At 46.6% G+C, this 8682-nt stretch overlaps 1 long non-coding RNA gene across 1 annotated transcript; it reads left to right on the forward strand.

Annotated features, from left to right (window-relative positions):
* Positions 1-701: 701 nt before the first annotated feature.
* LOC123994579 lies at positions 702-5540 on the forward strand. Its single transcript, XR_006831671.1, has 2 exons — positions 702-836; positions 5362-5540. It is a non-coding gene; the product is annotated as an uncharacterized LOC123994579 (long non-coding RNA).
* Positions 5541-8682: the final 3142 nt, after the last annotated feature.

Raw genomic sequence — 8682 nt, forward strand, 5'->3', positions numbered from 1 at the left:
CCTTTTGGTTACTGGCCCAACATTCTAACCACTAGGCTACCTGCCGCCCCTCTAACCACTGGGCTACCTGCCGCCCCTACATAACATAACAACACCGAAGTATTGTGTTAATATCATCATTCCCAGCCCTTACAAAGTCACACGTATACAAGCACAATCTACTTCATGTACAGACCTCAATATCCCTAGGATTCTGACTTCCTGACTCTATTCCCACCATTCACTGCTCTATCAGGGCCCTCGTCGACTAATCACCTGCCCTTGTGATGCAGTACAATCACAATACAGGTCTGATTTCATCACTAGCGTAGGCAGGTGAGTGCGCCTCTCATACCCTGCTAGCCTATCGCTGAAACGTGAATGCATTTTGATTGTAATTAAATGCTAAAAGGATAGCTCTAAAAGCTAGCTCGCTGTATAGACGAGAGCCACTTGGTTTGGATTGCTCGCTGTTGTTAGTGGTTAGCACGTGGGCTAGCGGTTAGCATCCGCGTTTCCTATTGATCTGATGATGACCTAGCTGTTTTTGTTGTTACCATGTGCAATGCAGTGCTACCAATGAAGCCTGTCGACATGTGTGTTATGAATGTATGGGTGGGAAGGTGTTTGTCGGTGCGTGTTGATAGTCTAAAGTGGCGTCCTTCTCATTCATCTGCACTGAGACGATTTTCAATGAAGGAAAGGAGACGAGTCGGAGGCTACATTAGAGAGTTGGAATGCACCCAATGTGTTTCTCTCCACAGAATTCAGTCTGGTTTAGTTGCAACACTAATGCATGTTCTCTCTCTCAGGTGACGGAGTATCTCAACGGTCAGGAGTCTGCCAAGACTGCCAGGGTAAGTTTCTCTCTATCTCTTGCTCCCCTCTCTCTCTACATCTCTACCTCCTCCCTTTTCTCACTTTCTCTCCTGTTTCATACTAGCTCCCTCTCCTCTCTCGCTACCTCTCTCTAACTCTATCCCTCTTTTCACTTTTCTGTCCCTGTTTATACTAGCTCCCTCTTCTCTCGCTACATCTCTCCTTCCTTTCACTTTCTCCTTTTCTCCCTGTTTCATACTAGCTCCCTCTCTCTCTCGCTACCTCTCTCTAACTCTCTCCTCTTTCTCACTTTTCTGTCCCTGTTTCATACTAGCTCCCTCTCTCTCTCGCTTTACCTCTCTCTCCTAACTCTCTCCCTCTTTCTCACTTTTCTGTCCCTGTTTTCATACTTTAGTCTCTCCTCTCGCTACCTCTCTCTCTAACTCTCTCCTCTTTCTCACTTTTTCTGTCCCTGTTTCATACTAGCTCCTCCTCCTCGCTACCTCTCCAACTCTCTCCCTCTTCTCCTTTTCTCTCCTGTTTCTGTACTAGCTCCACTCTCTCTCTAACTCCTATCCCTCTTTCTCACTTCTTTCTGTCCTGTTGTTCCTAGCTCCTCTCACTACCTCTCTAACTCTCCCTGTTCATACTAGGCTCCCTCTCTCTCGCTACCTCTCTCCAACTCTCTCCCTCTCTCACTTTTCTCTCCTGTTTCAGACTAGCTCTCCTCTCCTAACTCTCTCCCTCTTTCTCAATTTTTCTGTCCCTGTTTCATACTAGCTCCTCTCTCTCACTACCTCTAAAATCTCTCCTGTTTCATGCTAAACCATCTCTCTCTCGCTACCTCTCTCTACCTCTCTCCCCTTTCTCACTTTTCTCTCCCTGTTTCATACTAGCTCCCTCTCTCTCTCGCTACCTCTCTCTCTAACTCTCTCCCTCTTTCTCACTTTTCTGTCCCTGTTTCATACTAGCTCCCTCTCTCTCTCGCTACCTCTCTCTCTAACTCTCTCCCTCTTTCTCACTTTTCTGTCCCTGTTTCATACTAGCTCCCTCTCTCTCTCGCTACCTCTCTCTCTAACTCTCTCCCTCTTTCTCACTTTTCTGTCCCTGTTTCATACTAGCTCCCTCTCTCTCTCGCTACCTCTCTCTCTAACTCTCTCCCTCTTTCTCACTTTTCTGTCCCTGTTTCATACTAGCTCCCTCTCTCTCTCGCTACCTCTCTCCAACTCTCTCCCTCTTTCTCACTTTTCTCTCCCTGTTTCGTACTAGCTCCCTCTCTCTCTCTAACTCTATCCCTCTTTCTCACTTTTCTGTCCCTGTTTCATACTAGCTCCCTCTCTCGCTACCTCTCTCTAACTCTCTCCCTGTTTCATACTAGCTCCCTCTCTCTCTCGCTACCTCTCTCCAACTCTCTCCCTCTTTCTCACTTTTCTCTCCCTGTTTCGTACTAGCTCCCTCTCTCTCTCTAACTCTCTCCCTCTTTCTCACTTTTCTGTCCCTGTTTCATACTAGCTCCCTCTCTCTCACTACCTCTCTAAATCTCTCCTGTTTCATACTAGCTCCCTCTCTCTCTCGCTACCTCTCTACCTACTCTCTCCCTTTCTCACTTTTCTCTCCCTGTTTCATACTAGCTCCCTCTCTCTCTCGCTACCTCTCTCTCTAACTCTCTCCCTCTTTCTCACTTTTCTGTCCCTGTTTCATACTAGCTCCCTCTCTCGCTACCTCTCCTCTAACTCTCCCCTCTTTCTCACTTTTCTGTCCCTGTTTCATACTAGCTCCTCTCTCTCTCGCTACCTCTCTCCAACTCTCTCCCTCTTTCTCACTTTTCTGTCCCTGGTTTCATTGTGAATATATATATGCGGAAACGCATGTCCCACGACTCTCTCCCTCTTTCTCCTTTTCTCCTGTTTCGTTATAGCTCCTCTCTCTCTCCTAACTCTATCCTCTTATCTTCTGTCCCTGTTTCTTACTAGCTCCCTCTCCTCGCTACCTCTCTAACTCTCTCCCTGTTTCATACTAGCTCCCTCTCTCGCTACCTCTCTAACTCTCTCCCTGTTTCATACTAATCCCTCTCTCTCTCGCTACCTCTCTCCAACTCTCTCCCTCTTTCTCTTTTCTCTCCCTGTTTAGTACTCTCCTCTCTCTCTCTCTAACTCTCTCCTCTTTCTCACTTTTCTGTCCCTGTTTCTCACTAGCTCCCTCTCTCCTTCCCACCTCTCTAACTCTCTCCCTGTTTCATATGGCTCCTCTCTCCTCGCTACCCTCTCCAACTCTCTCCCTCTTTCTCTTTTTCTCCCTGTTTCATACTAGCTCGCTCTCTCTCTCGCTACCTCTCTCTCTAACTCTCTCCCTCTTTCTCACTTTTCTCTCTCCTGTTTCGTACTAGCTCGCTCTCTCTCTCGCTACCTCTCTCTCTAACTCTCTCCTCTTTCTCACTTTTCTCCCTGTTTCGTACTAGCTCGCTCAACACAATACAAATTCCAGCCTGGCTTTATTAGCATGACAGGTAAACAGTGTTTCCAAAGCTGTAATTTACAGCTACTAGTAGAGAAAAGGGCTCTCCTTCATTTCTCTGTCCCTCTGTCTTTCTCTCCACCTGTCTGTTCTCTGAAGACATGACATCTCAGTGGCAGGCAGTGCTGTCTAAATGAATGCTGGCCCACAGTCTGTGCAGGCCCCAGTGGAAGAAAGCAGAGAGGAGAGGGAGAAAGGATAGTATCCACATGGCACACAGGACTCTTGCCCAGCTCCACACACCCCAGGGTCCGCTTGCCCACCTCCACCCCAGGGTCCATGCCCACCTCCACCCCAGGGGTCATGCCCACCTCCACCCCCCAGGGTCCAGCTTGCCACCTCCACACACCCAGGGTCCCGCTTGCCCACCTCCACACACCCCCAGGGTCAGCTTGCCCACCTCCACACCCCCGGGTCAGCTTGCCCACCTCCACACACCCAGGATCGCTTGTCCCCCTCCACACACCCCCAGGGGTCCGCTTCCCCCTCCACCCACCCCAGGGTCCGCTTTGCCCACCTCCACACACCCAGGGTCAAACGCCCACCTCCACCGGGTAAAACACCCCACCTCCACAACCCAGGAGTCAAGCCCACCTCCTCACACCCCCGAGGTCCGCTTGCCCACCTCCACACCCCAGGGTCCGCTTGCCCCTCCACACACCCCAGGGTCCGCTTGCACCTCCACACCTCCTGAGTCCATGCCCACCTCCACACACCCCCAGGTCCGCCGCCCTCCACCACACCCCCAGGGATCCGCTTGCTCCTCCTCCACACACCCCCGGGTCCGCTTGCCCACCTCCACACACCCAGGGTCCGCTTGCCCACCTCCACACACCCCAGGGTCCGCTTGCCCACCTCCACACACCCCAGGGTCCGCTTGCCCACCTCCACACACCCCAGGGTCCGCTTGCCCACCTCCACACACCCCCCGAGTCCGCTCACAGCACAGCAACCAATCCAAACGCAGGTGGTTCTACCTGTTTTAGGTACACTAGCCAATCGTCTAGTCAGATGACAGAGCATATACAAAACGTATCAGCCCAGTTTCATTATCCTTGCACCGCTCAATCCTAATACTCCTAGTTATACAGTAACTATTTACTGTATCTTGCCCAAGAGCATAGCCCAATGACCTTATATAGATTAGTTTGTCTAATTTGGGGTGCTTGTTTTACCTGCTTTATGGTAAACAGGTGGCATCCATTTTATCGTCCTTAAACACTGTGACCTTCAAGAAGGCACCGTTCTCTTCAGCAGCAAGACAAACGCTCTCACTGCTTTGACATATTGTCCAATCACACAACGCCATGCTCAAACAATCGTCCAATCAAAGGCAAAGTTGGTGTAAATGAGATGTAGTTCTCCAAATGGCTGCTAGGAGTGACGATGCATCGACGGAAGAGAAACAGGAAAGACAACATTGACAACATGGCAGCCGCTTCCTAACGACTAGCGTAAATTAGCATGGTCGCTAATTGGCTGTGAATCGTCATGTTAACAGCTGAACACACGCTGCTGATGATGAGAGGAGGGGGCCTTGGTTGGTGTCGTGAAACATCTCTCACACACACACAACTTCTTGCTCGTTCCCACCTACAATGCCCCCTCACACACACTACCACCGCCCTTCCCATTGCGCGTCAAACGGAACGTTTAGCAGGAAATTGCCTGGATGCTTGATGAGGGATGAAGAGCTCAGCGGAGTGAATTTAATGGAATAGAGGGAATAGACAGGGATGCGGCTGAAGCACCGGGGCCCTTCTGGAAAGGATTAAATGATGATGCTCCCCTCGTTCTCACTGAGGTGTGAGAGTACACTGATGTTTTCTCTATACCTCTCTCTCTCTCTACCTTTCAACCTCTGTCTACCTGTCCCTGTCTCTCATGGCTACCTCTCTCGCTGTCTCGCTCTCTCTTGCTCTTGCTCTCTCTTGCTCTCGCTCTCTCTCGCTGTCTCTCTCTCTCTCTTAATTGAGACTGTTGCTTGTCTGTTTTATTGTCAGCTATTCACTAAGCGCTCATGGTCTTTTCTGTCTCATGTTTTCTCAGCTCAACATCTGGCGCTACGGAGACTTCCGTGACGACGACGCAGACGAGTTTGGCTACAAACTAAAAAAATGAAAAGCGCACGGCGCCATTCCAAAGACCAACGCGGAAGACGAGATGCACTCATTGGACGAGAAAAAGTGACAGAAAACGATTCAACGAAAATAAAACAAAGTAAAGGACAAGCATTGTCTCTCTCTCTTCCTTTTATTCCATGTTCATCCTCCTGGTCCTCCTCCTGCTACTCTGCACATCCCTTCCTCCTCCTCATCCTCATCCTCCTGGTCCTCTCTCCTGCTACTCTGCACATCCCTTCCTCCTCCTCATCCTCCTCCCTCCGGACTCTGAAAGAGCACGCTAAGAAGCTATGAACTCAGTGACTGTCCAATCCTTCCTCTTCTCCACCCTTCCTGAGCCACTACCAGTTGTCTTTATCATGCCCCCCCGCTGCAGAGCTCCGTTAACTGCCATGTCATCCTTTCCTGGTTAGTGATGTCATACGCCACACTAATCATGAGCATCGCTACCTTGCCCTATCCCTACCACAGCCAATCCCTCCTATCCGTTGTACAGGAAAGGGGCTAGCCCCTTGAGAAGAGGATCCATTCACTTTTTATTATTAACAGCTTTTTGCAGAGAGAAACGCTTCCTTAATGAATGACAGAAATGAATAATGCTATGTTTTATGAAGTTAATTTTAAAAAGCTAGCTCGAGATCCACCAACCGGACGAGCTTTTATTTCTGTCCTTGATGTATACCTATGTGATATGACATTTAATGACGTTTATGTTAGGAGTGTTTTATTCTCGTCTTTCTTCTTCTCTCTCTCCCGTGGCCAGAACACCTTGACAAACAGCATTTTACTTCATCTTCCTCCTCCCCTCTTTCTGTAATGTTTACATATGATGGTGACATGATGATCTCTCTCTCTCTCTCTCTGTCTCTCTCTGTCTCTCTCTCTGTCTCTCTCTCTGTCTCTGTCTCTCTCTCTCTCTGTCTCTCTCTGTCTCTCTCTCTCTGTCTCTCTCTCTGTCTCTCTCTCTCTGTCTCTCTCTCTCTGTCTCTCTCTCTGTCTGTCTGTCTCTCTCTCTCTCTCTCTCTCTCTCTCTCTCTCTCTGTCTCTCTCTCTGTCTCTCTCTCTGTCTCTCTCTCTCTGTCTCTCTCTGTCTCTCTGTCTCTCTGTCTCTCTCTGTCTCTCTCTCTGTCTGTCTCTCTCTGTCTCTCTCTGTCTCTCTCTGTCTCTCTCTGTGTGTCTCTGTCTGCCGCAGCAGAAAACAGTGTTTGAATTTGTTTCCTTATGACAGCCCTTGTCATTGTATTAAAAAATTTATGCTGAATAAAAATGAGCAAATGATTAAAAGAAGCATGTTGTTACTGGAATTAAATCACCAAACAGTCAAAGCTGCTAGATTTCACCAAGGATTGTTAATGTCCTTAGCCTGTTTAAAACCAGACCGATGCTGCGCTCCCATTGAATCATGCTGAGCGATCTTTCAGTATGGTTTTTACCTGTGCTATGGTGTCCTAGTTCTACTCAAAGGACTTAAAAGTACCAGAGCTACTTTTGGTAGGTCACCTCTTCCATTTAAATGACTCTTACACACCTTGATCTCATTTGCATCTTAAATAAGCGGTGTTGTTACCACAGAATGACACAGCACACGCGACCTGTACTAGATATATTTTAACATAAGTGACAGATAAGTGGCTGGTTAGTGTCACATTTATTAGCATCAGTTCAGACAGTTTGTAGGTTGAGCAACGACTCAAGTACAAGTTGAAGTACTGACTACACAGCATTTTGAATGCAAAAATAAATGTACACCTTGGATATGTAAATGTTGCCATGCATAGAGTTTTGTGTACATATTTTATGATCACATCACTGTACAACAGGGAATAGCAACTCCGGTCCTGCAGAACTGCAGTGGGTGAATGGTTTGTTTCATGCTGAAAGTAACAACTGATTCAGCTATTAAATCCACAGTGTTCACAAGTCTTTAGTTATTTAAGAGCATTATCAGTTAAATCAAGTCTTACGTTTACAGAGCTACGTTTACATTTAGACACTCTTATCCAGAGCCACTTCCAATTAGTACATTCATCTGAAGACGGAAACAAAAGCCTTTAGAGCTACGTTTACATTTAGACACTCTTATCCAGACACTTCCAATTAGTACATTCATCTGAAGAATGGAAACAAAAGCCTTTTAGAGCTACGTTTACATTTAGACACTCTTATCCAGAGCCACTTCCAATTAGTACATTCATCTGAAGACTGGAAACAAAAGCCTTTTAGAGCTACGTTTACATTTAGACACTCTTATCCAGAGCCACTTCCAATTAGTACATTCATCTGAAGACTGGAAACAAAAGCCTTTTAGAGCTACGTTTACATTTAGACACTCTTATCCAGAGCCACTTCCAATTAGTACATTCATCTGAAGAATGGAAACAAAAGCCTTTTAGAGCTACGTTTACATTTAGACACTCTTATCCAGAGCCACTTCCAATTAGTACATTCATCTGAAGAATGGAAACAAAAGCCTTTTAGAGCTACGTTTACATTTAGACACTCTTATCCAGAGCCACTTCCAATTAGTACATTCATCTGAAGAATGGAAACAAAAGCCTTTTAGAGCTACGCTTACATTTAGACACTCTTATCCAGAGCCACTTCCAATTAGTACATTCATCTGAAGAATGGAAACAAAGCCTTTTAGAGCTACGTTTACATTTAGACACTCTTATCCAGAGCCACTTCCAATTACTACATTCATCTGAAGACGTGAAACAAAAGCCTTTTAGAGCTACGTTTACATTTAGACACTCTTATCCAGAGCCACTTCCAATTAGTACATTCATCTGAAGAATGGAAACAAAAGCCTTTTAGAGCTACGTTTACATTTAGACACTCTTATCCAGAGCCACTTCCAATTAGTACATTCATCTGAAGAATGGAAACAAAAGCCTTTTAGAGCTAACGTTTACATTTAGACACTCTTATCCAGAGCCACTTCCAATTAGTACATTCATCTGAAGACGTGAAACAAAAGCCTTTTAGAGCTACGTTTACATTTCTAGACACTCTTATCCAGAGCCACTTCCACTTTAGGTACATTCATCTGAAGGCACGTGAAACAAAAGCCTTTTAGAGCTACGCTTACATTTAGACACTCTTATCCAGAGCCACTTCCAATTAGCATACATTCATCTGAAGACGTGAAACAAAAGCCTTTAGAGCTACGTTTACATTTAGACACTCTTATCCAGAGCCACTTCCAATTAGTACATTCATCTGAAGAATGGAAACAAAAGCCTTT

The sequence above is a fragment of the Oncorhynchus gorbuscha genome, linkage group LG14, assembly GCF_021184085.1.
Source record: "Oncorhynchus gorbuscha isolate QuinsamMale2020 ecotype Even-year linkage group LG14, OgorEven_v1.0, whole genome shotgun sequence".
NCBI lineage: Eukaryota > Metazoa > Chordata > Actinopteri > Salmoniformes > Salmonidae > Oncorhynchus > Oncorhynchus gorbuscha.